We start from the raw sequence: 25,458 nt of genomic DNA on the forward strand, positions 1-25,458 counted from the left end.
CAGTCAGGAGATTATTGGTTTAAGTCCTTGTCAGGATTCGGTGGTCAGAGTATACTGAGTTTGGGTTATTACCTGAGGGGGATTTTTAAGAAAAACCTGTACAGGGGAATGGTGTCGGGCTACCAATGGGGTTTCATGTCCCAGACCTGAGGATCTATCCAGGGAAGGTCAGGGGGCAGGTTTTGGGAGTGAGGGCTGGCCAAGGGTTCGGGTGCCATTTGGATGCAAAGAATTGATATGGGATCTAAGAATGGGAGGTTTATAGAAATTTGTGGCTTAGCCAGAAGATCACATCCCAACCATGCCATTGGGCATTGAGGAACTCCTATAAAAGAATGTGTTAGTGTTGCCTAACCAAAGGAACAAAGGAGAGGAGGGGTTATTTGGGGATAAAAAGGGACGCTTGAGACCCCTTCAATGGCCACTTTTGAAGGTTGGAGAGGGCCCTTAAAGGAGGTTAAAAGTGAAAATACCACTCCAGTGTCTATTAGGAATGAGACTTTGTGTCTGGCCACGGTGCCAATTACCTGAAGCTCTGGGTCCATCTATATGGGGCGGACTTGGGGTCTGGAGCTTGGGCTCCATCACTGGGATAATTCAGACACAATTGGATCATCTCACCTCATCTGAGGAACCATGGTCTGGGGTGCCAGGCACCCCCTCAGTCTGGTTCCCAGCCCATTGTTTTTGGGCCCAGGCTGGACCCCGAGATTTGGTGGGTCGTGTCTGAGGATAATCCATTTTTTAGAGGCCCCATTGTTTGCAGATGGGGCAGGGTTTGGTGGGTGGCTGGGGGTTTGGGCAAGACTTAGCCCAGTGTCCCATTTGGTTACATCTGAAACAGGGGCCTGGAGGGTTAGGTCCCATACAGGTGGGCCGAGGTTGATTAGCCAAAGGGGTTGAATTTTTTTCTTGGATAGCTGCAGCAAATAAAGCATATTTTGCCTTTCTTTCCTTTTCTTTTTCTTTTTTCACTTCTTCCTCCCTATTGTTGAAAAAAATTTAAAGGCTTTTTCTAGGAGATCTTGCTGAGGGGTTTGGGGGCCCTTCTCTAACTGGTGTAGTTTTGGTGAATATCGGGGGCTGACTGGCTTATGAACTGTGTAAGTATAGGAGTCTGATGGGGGTGAAAATATCTAGATTAGTGTATTTCTGGACTGCCTCAGTAAGCCGTGAAAGAAATAGGGCAGGATTTTCATCTTTTTCTTGAGTCACTTCCCTAATCTTATCATAGTTAACATGAATGTGAGAGCTTTTCAGCATTCCTTCTAATAAACAGGTAATCATATGAGGCAGGTACTGGATGCCAGCATTGTCTGCTTGGTATGTCCACCGTGGCTCAGTTAGAGGGACTACGTCATCAGCCACCGGATTAGTGCTATCTTGGTTATGGAGCTGATCAGCATGAGTCCGGGCTGCCTGCCATATCCGTTCCTTTTCATCAGGGGTTAAAGTGGCATTTAGGATGCAATAAAGATCATTCCAAGTTAAATGACATGCTTGTGTAAGGAGGAATTCTTTTCTATCTCTAGTAGGATTTTCTGAAAAAGATCCAAGTTTTTTTTCAATCTGGCTCATATCAGAACTTGAGAAAGGCACATGAACCCGTGTAGGGCCCTCCTGTTCTGCTATCTCTCTGAGGGGAAACGTGTTTGCTTGGGTCCTGGTCGATGGAGGAGGGGTGGAAATCTCTTTTGGTGTTTCGGAGTCATCGCTTCCTTCTTTGGAAGAGGAAGGAATAGAGGATGGGGTCTCATCTCTGTAAGTTTCCTCTCCAGGGCAGTAGGGAGGAGGCTCATCCGCCGGCTCAAAATCGGGGATTGAGGGTTTAGGGGGCCTTTAGGGACATTAGATTTGGATTCATTTGTAATGGAGTGGGAGAGAGAGCAGAGGAGGATTTGATAGGACAGCTTCTAAGGTCCCAGGAGGTGTGAATATAGGGGACGTCTGACCATTTGCCATTCTGTTTGAGGAAGTTAGTGAGATCTGATAAAATATTGAAAGTGAAAGTCCTGAACTCAGGCCAGCAGTTTTGGTTATCCAGTATGTATTGAGGCAAAATTTGAGTGCAAAGTAACTCGAGTTTATGAACCTGGAGATTGGTCAAGAGTAAGGTTTGAGGTTTCGTTTTACGCAGGCCAAGGCAGAGTCCCACGGGATGGATTGGCTTGACCCCATAGGAAATAGCTAGTGACTGTCCAGTTGAGAGAAAAGATCATCACCTAATCTTTCGACCAGGCAAAGAGAGACAGAGAGACTCTGAAGGAGGGAGGGGTGTCCCCCAAGTACCTCCCCAGAGGGCCTTTTGGCTGGAGGGTTCACTGGGAACCCAGAAAGGATGATAGTCTATGGTGCTCTAGAGTACTGTCCGAGCTTACCTGGGCTACTGGGTCAGGTGAGAATTTTTGGTGGATGGAGGGAAGTTGAATGGCAAAAGGCCTCTGTCCTGGAGTTGGTCTCGCAGGAAAGAAAGTGTAGAGAAAAGAGGAAGAGGGAGAGACAGAGACCAATATTCCTCAGGGTGCATGGAAAACCAATAAAGCCCTTACACAGAGTGCATGGAAAACCAATAAAGCCCTTACACAGAACTTGTACCACTCACGAAGGCACAGGGCATCCTCTCAAGGAGGTCTTGGAAGCCCTGGTGGTAAAATGAGCTCAGCAGGCTTCCACGCTCCAAAGAGCTGGCTGTGGAGAACAAGAAGGAACCTCAACCTTCCAGGTTTCAGCACCAAAAAGTGTAGGGTAAGGGAGTTAGAGAAGGCGAGGTTTGGAAAAAGAATGAGACTGGCACTTTATAGGAATAGATCACTTTTAATGAGGCGAGAAGGGGCAGCAGTCAGATTAGTGAGGTGCTGCACTAACCCAAGAAAAGAGTTAAGTATATACAGGCGTATATGTGGAAATCTACTGTCTTAAGGGGGCCTGTTTTCTCCAAGGTTGTTCAGATTAGTTATCTCTTAAATGGCTGGGGCAAGTAATTCTGGAGATCGGCCAGAGCCTGGGACTGGCTGCAAGCTAGGCGTAATCAACCTTAATGTCCATTTTTTCCTCTGGGTGAGAGAGTTCTTTGTTTTGCATAGAATGGTGGGGAGGAGGGGAGTTTTAACTCCAGGCTGTTTTGAGCCTTGTAACTTTCCTTCTCTTGTAGTAGGCTCTTACTGCTGTAACACATGATCACAAATTTAGTGACTTGAAACAATATGGAGGTGAGAGTATGGAATGGGCCTCACAGGGCTAAAATTGAAGTGTCATCAGGGCTGTGTTCCTTTTAGAAACTCTAGGAGAGAATTCTTCGTTTGGCCTTTTCCTGACTCTAGAGGCTGCCTGCATTCCTTCAGTGGTGGCTCTTGCATCCTCAAAGCCAATCAGGTCTTTCTCATGCTCATCACTCTTAGTTTTCCTCATTATATCTCCTTCTCTGACTCTTAAATTCTTGCATCCATCTTTCACTTATAAGGTTACATAGGACCCACCTGGATAATACAGAATTATCTCCCCAGCTCAAGATCCTTAATTTAATCACATTTTTAAAATCTCTTTTGCCACATGAGACAATATATTCACTGACCCCAGGATAAAGACATGGATATATTTTAAGGGGTTATTCTTCTGCTTCTTGTTGTTCAGTTACTAAGTCATGTCTGACTCTTTGTGACCCCATGGACTGCAGCACGCCAGGCCTCCCCGTGCCCCACCATCTCCCAGAGTTCCCTCAAGTTCATGTCCATTGAATCAGTGCTGCCATCCAACCATCTCATCCTCATTCTTCTGCTTATCACACATCTAAGGGGCTCTTAAAAAGGAGGATTCCTTATCCCTTTTTGATTGAAAGGGTAGCTGCTTCTAAGTCAGATTCTGACTCTCTCTCTAAGTCTTGGCCCAGGGGCTTAGCATATCTTCTCTGCCTTAAGTTCAGTGGAACAACACCTGATGTAATACTTTTATAGAAGAGTATATTACATTATTCCAGTATTCTTTTCTGGAAAATTCAATGGACAGAGAAGAAGCCTCATGAGCCATAGTCCATGGGGTTCTAAAGAGTCAGGCACAACTGAGCACACACATAATATTACATTATAGATCAGAATGATTTCTTTATGTGTGAATATATGTAGGTAATTCACACATAAAGAATTTATTCTGGTCTATAATGTAATATACTCTTTCATCCCCTGGGTTAGTAAGATCCCCTGGAGAAGGAACTGGCAACTCACTCCAGTATTTTTGCTTGGAAAATCCCATGGACAAAGGAGCCTGATGGGCTACAGTCCATGGTGTTGCAAAGAGTCGGACGCGACTTAGAGACTAAAGAGCAACAAATACGTGGGTAATATGTATTTTAGGTTACTAAAAATTAGCTTGACTCTGCAAAATGTCACTTTACATTGTGGCACTTCTACTACTTGTTTTATACAACTACATGATTTTAGTAATGGTTTATGAATGCTGTTTTGTGTGTTATAATATTTTCCAGCTTTTTCTCCTATGTCTTTGTACCTCATTTTCTTTTTCCCAAGGAAAGTAGAGCAAAATTTTACAGTATTCTCTTTGGAATAGAAGATAGGGACTTTAGTCACTGAGATGATGTAAACTACCATTATCCCATTGATGTGAATATTAGACCAGAATAGTTTATAAGATACAGTAAATCATCAATAAACATCATGGAGTCTGCCAGTCCTTGTGTGTTCATAGGAACAAAATGTCACTCCTGTCCTTGAGGAAACCATACTTTATAAGAATGAGCATACACAGAAGAGAGAATTAGCAATCTGTGGGGTCAGTACTCATACCATAAAATTAAATAACGGTGATCCAAATTTTGTTAGTAGATGACATTCAGACTTTAAACATGCAAGCAAAGATATTTCTTCAGGAGCTGGAGGCAAATGTCACTTGCTTAAGTTCATATTTGGAACAAAGAAGGTTGACAATTATAGCACATGTCAAAATAAAATTTCTAGTTTGAAAAAATTTTAATTGCTTACATATTTCTTCTTAATATCATATTAAATAGGTGTTATTAATGAATAGAACATTAAAACTGGTATTTCAGAGATTAGAAAAGAAGTGAGAGCAATTAAAATACTTTTTTTTGATTTGGGGGATTTTTGTTTATGAGATACCATTGATTATTTATACCCTAAAAGAATGTGGAGGACACAGGTCAGTGGGGAAATAAAAAGAAAAACTTCTGTCTCTTGATGAAGAGAGATGACAGGCAGATACATAACAATTAATTATAGTACAAAAATAATGTAAGTAATTACATCTCAGAGAAACATAGTTACCTATAGTTGTATGGAGCCAATTACATTAATTTTTAGTTATTAGGAAAGAGGGAAGAATAAGAGACTAACAGTATTTCTTAAGTGATTGTTAAGAAATTTCAGTTTTAAGAAAAATTCTCCTGTAAACATATATTATTATCATGAATCTTTTTGATAGAGTTGACTCAGGTAGCTTTAGCGTAGTCCTTCAGTAGAAGATGTGATTATATTTGTGACAAGGAGGCCTTGTGATCTCTTGTTTTGTCTACCCAACCCAAGGTGGTTTATATTGTCGCTCAGTCGTGTCCGACTCTTTGAGGCACCGTGGACTGTAGCCCACCAGGCTCCTCCGTCCATGGGGTTTTCCAGGCAAGAATACTGGAGTAGGTTGCCATTTCCTTCTCCAGGGGATCTTCCCAACCCAGGGATCGAACCTGGGTCTCCTACATTGTAGGCAGACGCTTTACCGTCTGAGCCACCAGCGAAGTCATATTGTAGCTATGGGGGCGGGGGGGTGGAAATCTTACCATTTGATCAATGTAGAGTTGCTATTTCTTCATCTCAAAGGATTAAAAATTGCTTTGTGTGTATGTGGTTGAGGTTGAGTTGGGGTCCCATTATAATGAGTGGAGCCAGGATGAGGATGTTTGAGAACCACTGCCTTGGGTCATGAGACCTGCATCCACTTGCTGCTTTTAGCCAAGTCGTGTTTTATTTCACTTGAAAGTTTGCTTGGTGATTTTAGGTGGACAATAAAATTCAGTCATGGTGATTCCAATCTTTTTGGGAGATGGCAAATCAGCTCTTACAATTATATCATCAAAATAGCTAAACCTATTGCCTAAATTTGTTGTTTTGGCTGCATAAAGTCTTTGTAGTCAAATCCATGTTGAAATTAGCCAACAATAAGGGCTGAAAAGAACTTTAAGGAAAAGTTAAGGCAACTTTAAGATACCAGGGAACATTTCATGCAAAGATGGGCTCGATAAAAGACAGAAATGGTATGGACCTAACAGAAGCAGAAGATATCAAGAAGAGGTAGCAAGAATACACAGAAGAACTGTACAAAAAAGATCTTCATGAACCAGATAATCACGATGGTGTGATCACTGACCTAGAACCAGACATCCTGGAATGTGAAGTCAAATGGGCCTTAGAAAGCATCACTATGAACAAAGCTAGTGGAGGTGATGGAATTCCAGTTGAGCTATTTCAAATCCTGAAAGATGATGCTGTGAAAGTGCTGCACTCAATATGCCAGCAAATTTGGAAAACTCAGCAGTGGCCACAGGACTGGAAAAGGTCAGTTTTCATTCCAATCCCAAAGAAAGGCAATGCCAAAGAATGCTCAAACTACCGCACAATTGCACTCATCTCACATGCTAGTAAAGTAATGCTCAAAATTCTCCAAGTCAGGCTTCAGCAATATGTGAACCGTGAACTTCTAGATGTTCAAGCTGGTTTTAGAAAAGGCAGAGGAACCAGAGATCAAATTGCCAACATCTGCTGGATCATGGAAAAAGCAAGAGGGTTCCAGAAAAACATCTATTTCTGCATTATTGACTATGCCAAAGCCTTTGACTGTGTGGATCACAATAAACTGTGGAGATTTCTGAAATAGATGGGAATACCAGACCACCTGACCTGCCTCTTGAGAAATCTGTATGCAGGTCAGGAAGCAACAGTTAGAACTGGACATGAAACAACAGACTGGTTCCAAAAAGGAAAAGGAGTACGTCAAGGCTGTATATTGTCACCCTGCTTATTTAACTTATATGCAGAGTACATCATGAGAAATGCTGGACTGGAAGAAACACAAGCTGGAATCAAGATTGCCGGGAGAAATATCAATAACCTCAGATATGCAGATGACACCATCCTTATGGCAGAAAGTGAAGAGGAACTAAAGAGCCTCTTGATGAAAGTGAAAGTGGAGAGTGAAAAAGTTGGCTTAAAGCTCAACATTCAGAAAACTAAGATCATGGCATCTGGTCCCATCACTTCATGGGAAATAGATGGGGGAACAGTGGAAACAGTGTCAGACTTTATTTTTTTGGGCTCCAAAATCACTGCAGATGGTGACTGCAGCCATGAAATTAAAAGACGCTTACTCCTTGGAAGGAAAGTTATGACCAACCTAGATAGCATATTCTTTTGCAGATATTACTTTGCCAACAAAGGTCCATCTAGTCAAGGCTATGGTTTTTCCAGTGGTCATGTATGGATGTGAGAGTTGGACTGTGAAGAAGGCTGAGTGCCGAAGAATTGAGGCTTTTGAACTGTGGTGTTGGAGAAGACTCTTGAGAGTCCCTTGGACTGCAAGGAGATCCAACCAGTCCATTCTGAAGGAGATCAGCCCTGGGATTTCTTTGGAAGGAATGATGCTAAAGCTGAAACTCCAGTACTTTGGCCACCTCATGTGAAGAGAGTCATTGGAAAAGACTCTGATGCTGGGAGGGATTGTGGGCAGGAGGAGAAGGGGACGACAGAGGATGAGATGGCTGGATGGCATCACTGACTCGATGGATGTGAATCTGGGTGAACTCCGGGATTTGGTGATGGACAGGGAGGCCCGGAGTGCTGTGATTCATGGGGTCGCAAAGAGTCGGACACGACTGAGTGACTGAACTGAACTGAAGGCAACCTTTTCATCTTGGAAATGATAACTTTTGTGATGAACTGAAGAGACCATAGAATACTTTCCCAAGGCAGTACAAAATTTCTACATGCAAGAAAGTGGTTTTGACCTAAAACTTCCAAAGTAGATGTTTCATTTATTAGATTATTATTCATGGTCCCCTATGTTTAGACTCGGAGAAGGCAATGGCACCCCACTCCAGTACTCTTGCCTGGAAAATCCCATGGATGGAGGAGCCTGGTGGGCTGCAGTCCATGGGGTCGCTAAGAGTCAGACACGACTGAGCGACTTCACTTTCACTTTTCACTTTCATGCATTGGAGAATGAAATGGCAACCCACTCCAGTGTTCTTGCCTGGAGAATCCCAGGGACAGGGGAGCCTGGTGGGCTGTCATCTATGGGGTAGCACAGAGTTGGACACAACTAAAGCGACTTAGCAGCAGCAGCAGCATGTTTAGACTGGGTCCGCTCTAAGGCTGGCAGAACTGGAGAGGCTAAAATTGACCAGTGATTTATAGAGGCAAGTATGTAAACTTAATGAATGGCAGGAGCTTGGGGCTGTCAGTACCTATGTCAGTAAAGGTGATCTTTATTTTTGCTGTCGTTGAATCCCATGAACTCTGCTCATACCACATTGTCCTTTGTAATGTGTCCAAGCTTAAACATTATAATATGTCCAAGCTTAAACATCAAACTTTCCTTGGAAGTATCACTCAGTCATGTCTGACTCTTTGCAACCCCATGGACTGTGTCCCTTCAGGCTCCTCTGTTCATGGAATTCTCCAGGCATGAATACTGGAGTGGGTAGTCATTCCCTTATCCAGGGGATCGTCTTGACCTAGGGATCAAACCTGGGTCTTCTGCATTGCAGGCAGATTCTTTACTGTCTGAGCCATAGTGGAAGCCCTGAAACAGTCACAGATTCTTAGCTTGGTGCTTTTATGTGTCTGGTGTCAAAATTTAGTGCATAATACAAATCCATCAATACATGATCCATTGGTAAGAGAAAATTGACATGTTAGAAAGCAAAAGTGAATGCTAAATTAGCAATTATGTAAATTTAAAACATAACTGTTTTAAGTGTCATAAGGCATTAGTGCAAGAGTTTTGTATACATGTTATGTTTCTGCTTTTTAAAAGGGATCTGGGGTAATTGACTTGCTTCAGTAACCAGTGGTTTTCTGGGTAGTCGTCTTCAACCATCTCCTGCTCTGCTTGGCTCTGCATCCTTTCTGCTCTTCAGATGAGCTTGTGGTGTACTACTGTCTTATGTGTTTCTGTGTTAGCAGTAATTAGACTGGAATTGGGGTTTTGCAAGATACTTAGTTTCTCTTTTTTAATTTTTTTTTTTTGTAAAATGAGGATAATATTTGCCTTGAAGATTTATTTTAACGATGTACATAAATGTATGTAAAGTTCTTCCTGCTCAATAAATGTTCAGCAAACTAACTAAAACTATGTTCATCCAGGGAAATGTCTGTGGTTTCTCTTTGTCTTGCTTTAGGGTGGATATTCAAGAAATATTGCCAAGTAAGAAACTACTCAGATGCAAACACAAGAGCACATGCTGAAACTGGCTTATAGATGCAAGCCAGCTGGCTGCTCTAGAGAGTCTTAGGAAGAAACTCTTCTTCATCTAATTCATAAATGAAATAGCCAAGCTTAACTGGCTTTTTGTGTGTGTGTGTGTTTTGCTTTCTGTTTTAATTTTTGTGAGCTCTGCATTGCTACATAATGTGACAACATTAACCAGAGGGTACAAGAATAAACTAAGTGGGTGGATGTTCACAACGCAGTGTTTACAACCATCTCTGTGAAAGAGTCTAGAGATGGTTCCATGTAGGAAACCTTCTGTATGGATGATGTGACCTCAGGCTAGCACAGCTGATAAATGAGAAAGGCAAACATATATATGGGGTATATATATGTGTGTATATATATATATATATATATATATATACCCACACACACACAGGCTCCTTTGTCCATGGAATTCTCAAGGCAAGAATACTGGAGTGGGTGGTCATTCTCTTCTCCAGGGTATCTTTCCCCAGGGATGGAACCCGGGTCTCCTGCATTACAGGCAATTTCTTTACCATCTGAGCCACCAGGGAAGCCTATATAAATATATATGGCATTTATTTCCATACTTTTATACTCTCCCTTCATCACAGGGCTGGAAACATGAGAATCTTATTTTCCAGACTCCTTTGCTTTTGTTATTGTGGCTGTAATCTACATTATTATAACAAAACACAAGAAAGTAATGTCAATAAAATGAACTCATCCAAGATTCTGAAGGCAGAATCGAGGCTTAGTGAGCCCTCATATGAAAAACATAAGAATTTCTGTGCAATATAAATAATAATTTCCATAATTTGATTGTATAAGTTTGGAATTGTGAAGGGAGTCTTTCTACAACCCCCGTGACTTAAAGCAAGAAATACCTGCTCAGCACTTGCTGCAAAGGTTGAATCCTTTATTAGAAAGATGAATGACTTTTCTTTTCCTTTTGCTTGCTCTTTTTATGTGACATTGTTTGAGAGACTGAGCACAGTATTTTTAAACAGATGATACGATGTCACCTTTGAGTGGCAGAAATTTAGAAGCAACGGTGGAGGGTTTCATTATGATTTCCTCCTATGAGTCCTATGATAATCTTAGCATGAAACCCGAAAGTTACTCCTCCTTGCCTTTGTGATGAAATCACACTGAGGAGCAACATTAAGACAGTGATTGGAAGGAAAGGCACTCACAGGAGGGTAGGACTGAAATTTTCATCTAAGGAAACAACCCTAGACTTGCAAGAAGGGAACCGCATGTATTACTGAGCAATGTGATGGTTCTTCCCTATGGATAGCTCATCTCCAAGAAGCGTTCAATCAGGTGAGCTATCAACAAGATCTGGCCTTTGATAAACACATCCATTTTAATAGCAGTTCCTGAGATGAAAGGTTCAGATTCTTTCAACTTCATGGCACTCAGTTTCTGCAGCCTGAAAACATAAAATGATAACTTCCTAGTGTGCTGCCTTTAAAACCATCAAATTATGCTAGAATCATCCTTTTAAACATAAAAGGAGATGTAAGATGTTACTAATTAACCCATCTCCGTGATTATTCCTAAAATGATTTAAGGCAACTGGCTATATGATGTGATGGGAAAATACTCCTTCTTGGCCTGATGTAAACTGACAGATTGCCCAAGATAATCTTTATGGTGCCTTGCATAACATACGAGAACGTTTTGGGAGTCCATCATTTAAAACCTGATTGCAAGGGATCATATTAAAATGGAATCTGAATAATTAATCTCCCGGTGTGGAGTTTAAGGTAAGCCTGAATTCATCCTAAAATCTACCCCCTCTTTGGACCGTTGTGGCTCTGAAGCTTACATGTATCCACAGAGTTGATGTAAACCCAATTCCCTGGAAAATTAGAAGACAAGGACTCGTTCTCTGTTCTAGTTACTATCTTGGTGAATTTGGCAAATGGTTGTCACCTTTCAGTGGCACAAATTTTGTAACTAAAGGAGGATGTTATCCAATCTCTATATCACATGAATTCTAAAACTGTTTGGTGATCTGGAGGGAGGTTGGTTAAAAGGATAGCACACTTTTTCTCTAGTGAAATGACCCTTAACTTGCAGGAAGGTAATTGTATTAGCAGGATTACTGAATAACATGCAGTTTCTTCCTTGACCATATAGGTTTCCACTGAAACAAAAGGTGTCAGTTTTCTCTTATTGAGAAATTTTTTTGGCCAATATTTTACAAGAAACTTCTGCTTTTACAAGAAATGTTTTTTAAAAGAGTTTAAACAGCAGGAGGAGAAGGGGACAATGGAGGATGAGATGGTTATATGGCATCACCAACTCGATGGACGTGAGTTTGAGCAAGCTCTGGGAGTTGGTGATGGAGGGATGGATGGTGGGGCTGGCATGCTGCTGTCCATGTGGTCACAAAGAGTTGGACACGACTGAGTGACTGAACTGAACTGAAACAGCATAAGTCACAAGAGCCAAAAGATGGAAGCAAAGCAGGTACCCATGGGCAGATAAATGACCAAAGGAAATGTGGTGGCTACTACAGACAGTGGACTATTTTTCAGCCTTAGAAAGGAATGGAATTCTGAGGCATACTACAACATAGATGCACGTTGAGGCTATTATGTTATGTGAAATAAGCCAGTCACAAAGGACAAATATCGTATGTTCCACTTTCATTAGGTACCCAGAATAGTTTAGTTCACAGAGGTGAAAAGTAGGATAGTGATTGCTGGGGGCTGGGGAAATAGGGGGTGGGGAGTTAGTGTTTAATGGGGGTACAGCTAACGTTTGGGAAGATAAAAACGTTCTAGAAATAGATAGAGGTAATGGTTGCATAACAACATGTGCATACACTTTAAAGCCACAGAATTATGCACTTAAAAATGGTTAAAATGGCAACGTTTATGTTATATATATTTTATCACAGTTTAAAAAATACATTTAAAAAGGAAAAAAGAGTTTTAAAATTTCTAGGGTCTCCCTGGTGGCTTAGTAGTAAAGAATCCACCTGCCAATGCAGGAGACATGGGTTCAGTCCCTGGTCTGGGATGATTCCATGTGCCACAGGGCAACTAAGTCCATGCATCACAACTATTGAGCCTGTGCTCTGGAGCCTGGGAGCCACAACTACTGAACCCACGTGCTGCGACTCCTGAAGCCTTGCACCCTAGAGCCCAGGCTCTGCACCACGAGAAAAGCCCATGCAGCAGTGAAGACCCAGCACAGGCAAAACCATTATTTTTTTAAAAAGACTCTGGCTGCATCTTCACTTTCATCCCTTTTCCTAATTTAAGAAGGAGATAAATATCACTTCTCTAAAATTCTGTGTCCCCACTGCTTTAAGGCCAAATAAAATGTCACCAAAAGTGCTTTTTTTTTTTTTTTTTGCTTCTTTTAAGGTGTTTCTCTTGGTAGACCATCAACTCAGACATATTTGTGTGGCCCAACTTCATAAAATAGAGTTGCGTCTAGCATTGGTTTTACAATTACAAAAATGGAAGGAAAAATACTGTTGTCATTTTAGGAAATTGCTTTTTTGGAGATAGTGTACATGATGTTAAAGATGTGATATTATCATGTCTTTTTTATTACTCAATATGTTTTAAAATGTACAGTTGGGCATCAAGCTAAAGATATTTATGAAATATTTTCTTTTGCTAAGGTGAACCCCACCAATCAATGATATATTTCTTGTTCCCTTATGAATATTTGACTAATCTTACTGTTCTTTTATTTTTCTGAAGTAGGCTAATAGAAGGCTTTTTAAAGTAGGCTACTAGGCTAATGTAGCCTACTTACTTAAAGTAGGCTAATAATGCCTTCAAAAGATGTTTATTTTTCTGTTTACTTTCTGAGATAATAACTATCATGAATACCTTTATGTGTCAAAAATTCATGCCAAAAATACTCAAGAGAGAATGATTTTTCCATTTTTTTTAAAGTAGAATCACAGTAATTTATCCAGTGTTTCAAAATTCAAATTACCATTCAAAAACTTGCATGAGATTTATTTTAGAAGAGTTGTCTTTCCCCACAGAATGGTGGTAAAAGGTGAGAAAATATGACTCCAAGAGCCTAGACATATTTTGACAGAATATAAAGCATTTAGAATTTTCCTTAATTAGTCCATTTTTATTATGAGTCTCTTATTAACTTTTGACAGAAGAATTTCATAAATGATTAATTCTTCCACAGATAAACTAATTTAAAATAAAACAATCGTTACAGAGAATAATCAATAGCTAGTAGCATTGTGTTGAATTTGAAGGTGAAAGCATTTATAATGCAAGCACAGCTACACTTAGAAGTTTCAGGAAAGTTATTCGCACAAAAGTGGAATAAGCTATAAACAAGGCAAAGGCCGGGAAGGGTGAGACAGAACTTTTATTGCTTTTCTAAAATTTATTTTAAAACTTCTATTTACTTTAAAATTTGTATTTTAAATTTTTATTGGACTATAGTTGTTTACAATGTTGTATTCATTTCTGGTATATAGCCGTTGTTGTTGTTCAGTTGCCCAGTTGTGTCTGACTCTTTGTGACCCCATGGACTGACCCCATGGACTGTATAGCCATTGCTGCTGCTGCTAAGTCGCTTCAGTCGTATCCGACTCTGTGCGACCCCATAGACGGCAGCCCACCAGGCTCCCCCATCCCTGGGATTATCCAGGCAAGAACACTAGAGTGGGTCGCCATTTCCTTCTCCAATGCATGAAAGTGAAAAGTGAAAGTGAAGTTACTCAGTCGTGTCTGACTCTTTGAGACTCCATGGACTGCAGCCTACCAGGCCCCTCCGTCCATGGGATTTTCCAGGCAAGAGTACTGGAGTGGGTTGCCATTGCCTTCTCTGGCCATTACTCAGCCATTAAAAAGAGGCAAAAAACTGAAATAATACCCTTTGCAGCAACACCTAGTCACTGTCATACTGAGTGAAGTAAGTCAGACAGAGAAAGACAAATATTATATAATATTTATATGTGGAATCTTAAAAAAAAATAGTACAAATGAACTTGTCTGTAAAATAAAAATAGAGTTACAGATGTAGAAAATAAACTTATGGTTATCAGGAGGTAAGGGGGGATAAGTTGGAAGATTGGGCTTGACATTTATACACCACTGTACATAAAATAAAAAACTAATATGGACTTACTGTACAGCTCAGGGAACTCTACTCAATACTCTGTAATGGCCTATATGAGAAAAGAATCTAATAAAAGATTGGTTATATGTATATGCAGAACTTTTATTGTTAAATGTTTTATTTTTAAATCCTGGGCAGTGCTGACCCTGGCTTTGGAAAGATTCCTTAATTCTTTTTTTCCTCACAAATCTATTGCAGAAAGGAGTTTCAAGTATTCCCAGGAGGTGGTTGGTTCAGTGAGCGTGAAATTTCATGGTGAAAAGTCCGTGTAACTGGAGTACACTGAGAGTCAGGTGTTTCCTGGTGAGGGGTTTGACTCTGTTTTGGGTCAGTCTGAGTGAAAGTCAAGTGCTTCTTCATGTGGGGAACGTGAGCTCTTCCGTGGCACCTCTTATGAAAGGCAGGGATAGTAGCAGGGATGGGGCAGTGCCTCAGTCTTTGTGGGCTCACAGAGTCTCATCCTCATCTCCACTGGGCCCTCTGCCTGGTCTCACAGTCCTGACTTTATATCACAACACTACTTGATCTATCTTAGAAAGTTCTCTTTGTATTGTCTTTTCCCATTATTGAGAAACACCCGTAAGACCAACAAATCTACTACTGATCACTCCTCATGGTGCATCTTGAATTTATTCACTTAATTATTAAGTGACTACTGTGTACTAGGTGGGCTTCACTGGTGGCTCAGATGGTAAAGAATCTGCTTGCAATGCAGGAGACCCAAGTTGATCCTTGGGTTGGGAAGATCCTCTGGAGGAAGTCATGTCAACCAACTCCAGTATTCTTGCCTGGAGAATACCCATGGACAGAGGAGCCTGGTGGGCTACAGTCCACGGGGTTGCAAAGAGTCAGACACGACTGAGTGACTAAGCACAGCACACAGTGTACTGGGTACTATACTATACAGTGGTGAGCAAGCAGATGTGGGGATTGTTTTAATATATGTGTGTGTATGGTGATGGTGGGGTGCCGGAGAAGGCAATGGCACCCCACTCCAGTACTCTTGCCTGGAAAATTCCATAGACGGAGGAGCCTGGTGGGCTGCAGTCCATGGGGTCTCTAAGAGTCAGACACGACTGAGCGACTTCCCTTTCACTTTTCACTTTCCTGCATTGGAGAAGGAAATGGCAACCCACTCCAGTGTTCTTGCCTGGAGAATCCCAGGGACGGGGGAGCCTGGTGGGCTGCCATCTATGGGGTCGCACAGAGTCGGACACGACTGAAGCGACTTAGCAGCAGCAGAAGCAGCAGCAGCAGCATGGTGGGGTGCAAGTGGCTGACAAGTGAACCAACACTTTTTTTAAAAGAAGATAATTTCAGATGATGATAAATTCTATGAAGAAAATAAATCAGGGCATTGTAATGGAGAACTGAATGTTTCCTTTAGGTTGGAAACTTGGAAAGTTCTCAATATTATGCTTAAAAATGCCCTCTCTACTGAGGGTGAGGATGCACACAAGAGAGTCCACCTTGCCCCACTGGATTGGGTAAGGAGAGTCAGAGTGAAACACTGTACCTCTTAATGGGACTTGAACCCACAGTCTCTTAACTATAATCATTCGCTTGGTGTCCATCAATAGATGAAAGGATAAAGAAGGACATATATACAATGGAATGTTACTCAGTCATAAAAAGGAACACATTTGAGTCAGTGCTAAAGATGTGGATGACCCTAGAGCCTGTTATACAGAGTGAAGTAAGTCAGAAAGAGAAAAATAAATATCGTATACTAACGCATATATATGGAATCGAGAAAGATGGTAGTGATTAACCTGTTTGCAGAGCAGCAATGGAGAGGCAGACATAAAGAACAGACTTATGGACACAGGGTGATAGGGGGAAGGAGAGGGTGGGATGAACGGAGAGAGTAACATGGAAACACACACTACCATATGTAAAATAGATAGCCAGTGGGAATTTGCTATATGACTCAGGGAACTCAAGTCAGGGCTCTGTGACAATCTAGAAGGCTGCAAAAGGGTTGGGGGTGGGGGGAGGTTCAAGAGGGAAGGGACATATGTATACCTATGACTGACTCATGTTGATGTACGGCAGAAACCAACACAGTATTGTAAAGCAATTATCCTTCCATTAAAAATAAATAAATTTTAAAGAAAAGGGAGTGGGGAGAGGGAAGACCACCTTCTTCCTCATTCTTTCAGTAGATGTCAGGCTTACCTCCCTAACTGTTCTTTTGCACTGGGCAGGAGCGTATATGACCCTATGAAATCAAACTAGAACTGTCTCAGTGCTTATTCAAATCAGTAGGAGAGTGGTAACATAGACTAAAATATGTTAAGTAATCTCAGGTTACAGTATAACCTACTGTCTTATAGGTCTCCTACTTTGGAAGAGGGTCTCCTACTTTGGAAAGTCACCTTTCCCTTATATTCCTGCCCTTGGTTCTAAGGATCAATTTCTTGCTAGACTTCATCAGCAGGATGCAGACCTCATTGTTTTTTCACTTAATAACCTGGAGTATGTCTCGTGCTTTTATTGATGACTTTATAGTTAAATAAGTCTACTTCCTTCCTTCCCATAGCTTTCTGAGTTTACAGTGGTCTCCCAAAGTTCCCTAAATTTCGCTCTCTATCTACAGTTCCCTAGTTGGACATGTCTGAAGTGACTTAGCAGCAGCAGCAGCAGCAGTGGGACTTCTAAAACTACCTGTGTAACTATCCTTCTCTATTTCTATCAGAAGGAGTACAGATGGAAGAAACCTGGTCTCGTTAATGCACCCATTTCAGAAATAAAGATCCAGAGGGCAAGGTTACCTAGGCTACTCAAACATGTTTGACTCAGAAGGGATAAGGTAAGATTCCAGTCTCTGCCTAGTTATTCTGTGAACGAAAGCACTAGTTCTAGGCCCACAGTGTCCAAGTCTTGGAAGCCTTGGATGAAGTGATCTATCTGGCTGTGCAAGTGAGGCTATTACCAGACTAAGTATCGGGGCTAAATGATGTATTCATAAAGACACTGTGAATGGTTTGAAGACATCAAACCAATGGGCAACATCAAATCAAAATTTTCACAACCATACCATGTCATAATTGTAAAATGGGCTTCTCTGGTGGTGTCTCAGATGGAAAAGAATCTTCCTGCAATGCAGAAGACTCAGGTTTGATCCCTGGGTTGGGAAGATCCAGAGAAGGGAATCTCTACCCATTCCAGTATTCTTGCCTGGGAAATCCCATGGACAGAGAAGCCTGGCCAGCTATAGTCCATGGGGTCTCAAAAGAGTTGGACACGACTGAGTGACAAACACTTCACTCTCATTCGTGGAAAAATATCTGAAAGGTTGTAAAGTGGGGCTATTTCAGGATTTGAAATCTAATCCAGGCTTATTTCAATGGTTGACATAAAATGTAGCTAATTACACGGTCTAAAGAAAAACTTTTTAGACAGTTGGGTTTAAAAAATCTGCCAAAGGTCACCTAGCCCTTCCCTTTTTTTCTAGGAAGGAATGTGCCTAAATTTTCCCAGAAAGATGGGTGTTCCCTTCAGAGAAATAGATTGCTCAACCTTGCTTGGTGGCAGCCAATTCCAAAGAGTCACAAAAATTAAGACAAATTAAGACAGGATTTTTTTTCATATTTTACCAAAAGGATTGCACAGAAATTCAAGGCTCTGCACAATGGTCTGTGCTTCACTGTGGTAGAAAAAGATCTAGAAATTGCTGCTGCTTGATTGGTGTGACAGTCCCCTTAAGACTCTGACAAATCACCTGGGGTGTACCTTGACATGTGACTATGGAGCGTGGCTTGGGAGAGCATGGGGAGGTGCTTCACCTCATTAGTCTTCCAGCTTGTATCTAGTTTAAGGGACTACAATCAAAATTGTCTATACAAAACCAGGAAATAGACTACCTACTTTAAAAGGGAGCTAAGGGCTTCCTCGGTAGCACTAGTGGTAAGGAACCCGCCTGCCAATTCAGGAGACTCAAGAGACTTGGGTTTGATCCCTGGGTCAGGAAGATCCCCTGGAGCAGGGCATGTCCACCCTCTCCAGTATTCTTGCCTGGAGAATCCCATGGACAGAGAAGCCTGGTGGCCTATAGCCCATAGAGTTGCAAGGAGTTGGACACGCCTGAAGCAACTTAGCACTGTATCTACTGTACGGGAATAAAATGACAATTAAAGGGTTATAAAATAAGATTTATGAAGGAAAATTGAAGAAGAAGGGGAATGATGATGATAAGTCTGAAGGGATCAGATCCAACATTGGTGCTCGATCCTGTTTTCTCCTCATTCCTTGGCAAGACCTCAGTGTCCCTTTGAAAGTCCTCTGAAGTGCTTCCAGGAATCTGTTCAAGCTCCATCCAGTTCCTATTCCTATTCTTAACTTCCTTCTTTTGGTATTCCTCCTCCCTTCCTCCCCGATTTCTTCATACCTGGTTTGTTTCTGCCTACCCAAGCCTTTAGTTAATTATTTTATTAAGCTGTGCATTTTCTGGGTCTCCACCCTTTTTCTTGACAAGTATTTACCACTCCCATCTAGTGATTAACCAAAGGAAGACTTCCTGGTTTCTGGCACACAGCTTTGCCTACTAAATGTTTTTTTGAATTGAATATTCAAGGTATCTTTGGCAGGGCTATATTATATTGGTCTGGAGCTTTGTGAATGAGTGACAGAAAATGGGAGAAAATAGTAGGTGTCTATATTCACACCAGTTCCCAGCAGCTTGGTTTCCCATTCCAGCACATGTTGGTGAAGACCTATAGAAGAACATTAATTTTCTCAGACTGGTTTATTAGTTGGAACAGGCCAACTACTATAATACAGAACTTTAATGTTTCAAAGTTTAAAATTTGGATTAGAAATCCAAAATAAAGTTTATTTGTCACACATATTAAAGCCTTCACCTGGTTGGCTGGGTCTACTGGGCAGATTTCCTCCAAGCAGCAATGTAGGCACTAGATCTTTTTCTTTCTTCTTAGACTTCTCTGTTCACTAGGTGCAAGGGGAAAAAAGAGAGAGTACTGTGTATGTGAGCCCTGAAAGTCATATACATTTCTATTCATACACTATTACCATTCATATACTATTCATTCCATTCATATTCCATTGACCAACACCCAGTAACAGGGCTCTATTCAACTGCAAAGCCAGCTGGGACATGTTGCCCAGAAGTGTGCTTGGGGAGAAAGAAAAATTCACTTGGTGAACAACTGACTAACTGTTGGCATAGATGCAGTGAATGAGTCTTTGTTTCTGCTAATCACAAATGGCTTTAGCTAAAAGCTAAGAAAAAATATTTCAGTCTCAAAGGGTACATACAAAATCCTCAAAGATCCCTTCAGGTGGGAAACCACTATACTTTGACACATCAAGTTATAAAAATGAAGTGAAACATGCTATATTAAAGTCTACTGAAGTTTAAAATATACATGGTTGATATACCAGAATTGTGACTCTGCCAATATAGTACATTTTTCTCTTGGCAAAATAATGATCAGTGTTTTAGTGGCCATTGAAGACAGTTTGATCATGCTTTGTCATTTTTTGCAGGATGTACGACATCTTCTCATTTCTCCATTTTTCATATTTTCAAAGGAAAAAATCTCCTTTGTTTATTTGCTAACATGTGCAATCATGAAAGAATGAATAAACAGAGAGAGAGAGAAAGAGGAAGGGAGAATTTTCCTTATATACTAAGTAGAATATAAACACCCCTGCTGCTGCTGCTGCTGCTGCTGCTAAGTTGCTTCAGTCGTGTCCGACTCTGTGCGACCCCAGAGACGGCAGCCCACCAGGCTTCCCCGTCCCTGGGATTCTCCAGGCAAGAACACTGGAGTGGGTTGCCATTTCCTTCTCCACCACACTTACCTTTTTGTCTTTTGTTCTACTTATTATCTTTATGGCTGCACTGGGTCTTTGTTGTTGTGCATGGGCTTTTCTCTAGTCGCAGTGCATGGGCTTCTCATCGCGGTGGTGGCTTCTCTTGTTGCAGAGCATGGGCTGGAGGGCTCTTGGGCTTCGGTAGTTCTGGTACTTGGATTCAGTTGCCCCAAGGCATGTGGAATCTTACTGGACAGGGCATCAAACCCATGTCCCCTTCACTGGCAGGCGGATTCTTAACCACTGGACCATGAGGGAAGTCTTCCATACTTATGACAATTTTCTGCACTGTTTTGTTGAACAATGGATCCCGTTAAATTTTAAGATTTTCCTCTGAACTGTGAAAAACAGGCCGAATTTTATTTCAGGGTTTGTTTTGGCACCAGGTTTGGTGATTTTTCTTTTCTTTTAGTTATATCAGATTATCCCTACATCTATCAGCATTCACTCCTAATACAGGAGTATATCAGCTTCTGGGCAGAGTACATATGAAAGATAAAGTGCAAGCAGTTTCACAAATACCATAACCAGCCTGGAGAGAATAAGTGGAAACATAGCTACAAATAGAGCTATAAACCAGATAAAAGACCAAAGAGGCCAACTTTTTCCTAAAACATAGAACTTTATGAAACCCTCATTGTGGGAGCTCTATGGCCCATTCCAATGGTATCATTAAATGTAAAGATAGAAGAGACCGGAAGGGCTTCCAAAGAGAACCAGTGGGCAGATTTGGTTTTGAAAATTCTGTCTATATTCAATAATCCAGAGCTTAATGTCTTTCCATATAGTCATTCTCTCCTTCCTTCCTTCCTTCCTTTTGTAGAGCATACTTGCAATTTGAGAGATGCTGTGCTAGACATGAACCCGGTCCATACAGCCCATGGAGGAGTAATAAGTTAATATTGTCCAACAGCCCAAGAACTTAGATGTTCGTTGGTGCAGAAGTTGACTAGCTTGTGCATCTAGACACGGCAACCAGAGGCAGCACCGACACCTATGAACAATGTGGAAACCATCCTTGGAAGTGCTGGGTCTTCTCGCCTCTGGCTGGGGGATTAAATTGCATTAGAAGCGAAGTGCTCAGGCAAGTGTGTTGGCTGAGTCCCACCCCTGGCTTACCTTCTATCTTTGCAATCTCGTTCATTGGGTCAACATTCACTGAATTACAAATGTATACGACAGTCCAGGCTGGAGGAAGGCACAGCAACCCACTCCAGTATTCTTGCCCGGAGAATCCCATGGACAGAGGAGCCTAGGAAGCTATAGTCCATGGGGTCCAGGACAAATGAATGGTGCATGAGACACACCCAGTATTTTAGGACTTTACAGTAACTATAAGATACACAGGCTATCTGAAAGATACAATTATAAGTTACAGGGGTGCATCTTTCTCCTGGTGAGACCAGAGAAGCTTCAGAGAAGAATCTCTAGAATCTATTTCATTGCATGTTTTAACTGGGTGCCCCAAGTCTCAAATATACATGTATTTTAGCATCTGAACTTTTAACTTACATGTGACTGACTGAGTTTTAACCTGTCCTGAAATTTACCCAGTGTAGGCTAGATTCTTTGCCTTCAGTAGTAACCAGATATACAGAACCCCTTTGGTGCTCAGAATCTATGTAGCTTATGAAGACTTCCTCAGGAATTTTAGAAATCACTACCTCAAATTACCCCTGCCTCTTACAGTAAGTAGAATAACTCCAGTGATTCCAAGTAGCCAAATATTTAAGGCCTGCCTGATTCTACTGTGTATGTGCTAAGTAGCTTCAGTCGTGTCTGACTCTTTGTGACCCCATGGACTATAGCCTTCCAGGCTCCTCTGTTCATGGGATTCTCCAGGCAAGAATATTACAGTGGGTTGCCGTGCCCCCCTCCAGGAAACTTCTTGACCCAGGGATCAAACCACCTGATTCTACTGCTGCCTTGCAAACCTGCTCTGTAGAAGGAAAAGGAAAGGCAAACCCAAGGTCACATAGATTATCTTTTTCCACTTAGATATTTAGAGAGGAATTTAGAATAAAATGTACTCAGAAGACCCATTGTAAGATGGTTTCCATTAGACCAAATGATTTGTTTTTCTATGCACTCATCTGAAAAGTACATATTTCCTAACAAAAATATAAGTAAATATGTTCAGTATATTGCAGCTCTGTTTTGGACAGATGGTGAGAAAAACTGTCCTGGACCTAAGCATCACACTTATTCCTTTTTACTGTCAGCAAGTTAGGATTAGTCATCTCTCTTTGAAGGAATAAATATGTGGTTATTTCCCACTGTCTCAACTTCAAGTGTCTAAAACTTTTTCCTGCAAGGAGCCAGGGTGCTGTCCAGGGAAATCCCAACACCTGCTGGCTGACCTCTGCTTCAGAAAAGCAAACATGTTCTGTCCTTATTCACTACATTCATACCTAGAATCCCCGGAGATTCTTTGGTTACTTTTAACATTTGCAAGCTACATTTATCATCACAGTTGTATGGTCAGCCGAACAGTCACTGATATGGAAAAAGCCTCTTGGATGTAATATCACGGTATAAAGACTTTTGTTTTCACTTTAAAATGGTTAAGAGAAAAATTAGAGACTAGAAATAATAGAAAATAATCTATGCTGGGAACCTTAAAATACTTCTTATCTGTAAGGTCTGGGATTATGCTTAGAATTAATTTCTGTTCACATCCTCCTCACTCCTAGCCCTATTCTCCTTTTGGAAAGATTTTTTAAAGAATAAGAACTGATCTAGTGAGGTGGATGAACCTAGCATGAAGTAAGTCAGAAAGATAAAAACAAATATCATATATTAAGGCAGACATATGGATTCTAGAGTGGTACTGATGAATCCATTTGTAATGTAGCAATAAGGATTTCAACTCTGAATATTCATTGGAAGGACTGATACTGAAGCTGAAGCTCCAATACTTTGGCCACCTGATTAGAAGAGACTCACTAGAAAAGACTGATGCTGGGAAAGACTGAAAGCAAAAGAGAAAAGGGCAGCAGAGGATGGGATGGCTAGATAGCATCACCAACTCAATGATCATGAATTTGTGCAAACTTTAGGAGATAGTGAAGGACAGGGAAGCCTGGGGTGCTACAGTCTATGGGGTTGCAAAGAGTTGCACGTGACTGAGCAACAATAGAGGAGCAGACACAGGAAAGGAGAGTGTGGGACGAATGGAGAGAGTAGCAATGGCACCCCACTCCAGTACTCTTGCCTGGAAAATCCCATGGATGGAGGAGCCTGGTAGGCTGCAGTCCATGGGGTCGCAAAGAGTTGGACACAACTGAGCGATTTCACTTTCACTTTTCACTTTCATGCACTGGAGAAGGAAATGGCAACCCACTCCAGTGTTCTTGCCTGGAGAATCCCAGGGACGGGGGCGCCTGATGGGCTGCTGTCTATGGGGTCGCACAGAGTTGGACATGACTGAAGCGACTTAGCAGCAGCAGCATTGAAACATATTCATTAGCATGTGTAAAATAGATAGCAGGGAGCTCAAACCCGGTGCTCTGTGACAACCTAGAGGGGTAGGGTGGGGTGGGAGGTGGGAGAGAAGTTCAAGAAGAAGGGAACATATGTATACCTTTGGCTGATTCATGTTGATATATGGCAGAAAGCAACACAACACTGTAAAATTATCCTTCAATTAAAAATAAACAAATTTTTTAAAAGAAGAAAAAAACAACTGAGTGCTTCAGTGTCTGTCACCATTTCATCTGCATTTTCACACACGTTTTAGCAATTTCGTGAGTCATTTTTTCCTCACTTCCCACAAATAGCATGGGTTAAATGGAGCTATGGGAATTTGTTTTAGAGTAATAATTCTGATTTTGGAATCCAAAACGACATCGCTTACATTAATAACACACGTAGACAGCCAACCATCCACCGGTGCAGCTGCCTATGAGTGTTCTGTAAAGCCAATGACAATGATTTGTGTTTTGGTGTGTTATCCTTGATCCTTTGCTGTTTGGGAAGCAGTGTTAAATCAGAGGGGATTGGGGGACTGACCTCATTACATCACAGGTGCTGATTCACTGTCCTCCAACTTCCCTTCCGAAGGCACGGGGCAGACTGAGAACTGTCATCACCCTGCCGTGGAAATGTGTGCAAGTGAAAATCCTTGCAGGCTTGTGTGATATTTTTATTGCTGTCTCCTCGTGTCCCGTTAATAGCATGTTAATACAATCAAGAAGATACTTGGTCTCCCCGCCCCAGTCCGCAGCTAAACAATCAAACACTTTTAAAATCCTGCAAAACAGCTTTCATTTTAAGGTTCTGATCCAGGGGCTTGCCTTGCTACATTACCCAGTGTTTTGACTGCCCCCTAGTGGCTGATTGGAATCACATTCTCTTTCAAGAAGAGAAATTGTCTTTTTGTTTCTTTACCGTCTCTCATAGAAAAACCGGTGTGCTGGGAGTGGTCCTCGAAGAACGCTATGCTTTCCTCTTTGAAAAGAACAACAACAAAAAATAAGGATGGATTTTAATCTCTATTTTATATTACCTTTGCTGCAGTCTGAAAAACTCAACCTCTGAAGTGTTAAGTAAATTAATCCGTGTCTGTTCAGTCTCCGTCAGCGAAGGCGATGGTTTAAGAATAGTCATTCTTTGAGGAACAAACTGCTTTTGTCTGCGCCACTCAGTTTAAGAGAAAACCACCTCTGGAATGCTATCCAAGCTCTTCAAACTCTACACGATTTCTGCTGCCCCTCTAATTATCAGCCAGGATGCTGATTTGTAATCACCGGCTTTCAATAACTTAAATAGGTAGTTTTTCAGCCAAGTATTTTTATTCAAAATGGGACAAAAGCTAAAATTGCATGTTGAATTTTATCCAGAAGCTGTCGTCTTTTCGAATGTGCCAACTGATGCAGAGCAGTTGATCATTTTCTTACGACATGTCGGAAGCACTTGCTTTATGAATCTAACCAGCAATCTACCTCAAAGTCTACAATTTATATATCAGCTCAGTTGCTTGTCAGAACCAGCATGCAGGGAATTTTAAGATTTAATTCAGTG

General features: G+C 41.4%; 2 long non-coding RNA genes across 3 annotated transcripts in view; one reads left to right on the top strand and one right to left on the bottom strand.

The window, feature by feature from the left end:
• Window positions 1–25,458, top strand: part of LOC139186291 (uncharacterized) — a 213,109-nt gene that overhangs the window by 173,760 nt on the left and 13,891 nt on the right. The window lies entirely within an intron of this gene.
• Window positions 19,341–24,598, bottom strand: LOC139186220 (uncharacterized). The gene is made up of 3 exons (XR_011569776.1): window positions 24,448–24,598; window positions 20,425–20,774; window positions 19,341–19,548 (listed from the first exon to the last, which is right to left on the bottom strand). It is a non-coding gene; the product is annotated as an uncharacterized lncRNA (long non-coding RNA).

This window comes from Bos indicus, chromosome 12, assembly GCF_029378745.1.
Source record: "Bos indicus isolate NIAB-ARS_2022 breed Sahiwal x Tharparkar chromosome 12, NIAB-ARS_B.indTharparkar_mat_pri_1.0, whole genome shotgun sequence".
NCBI classification, from domain to species: Eukaryota; Metazoa; Chordata; class Mammalia; order Artiodactyla; family Bovidae; genus Bos; species Bos indicus.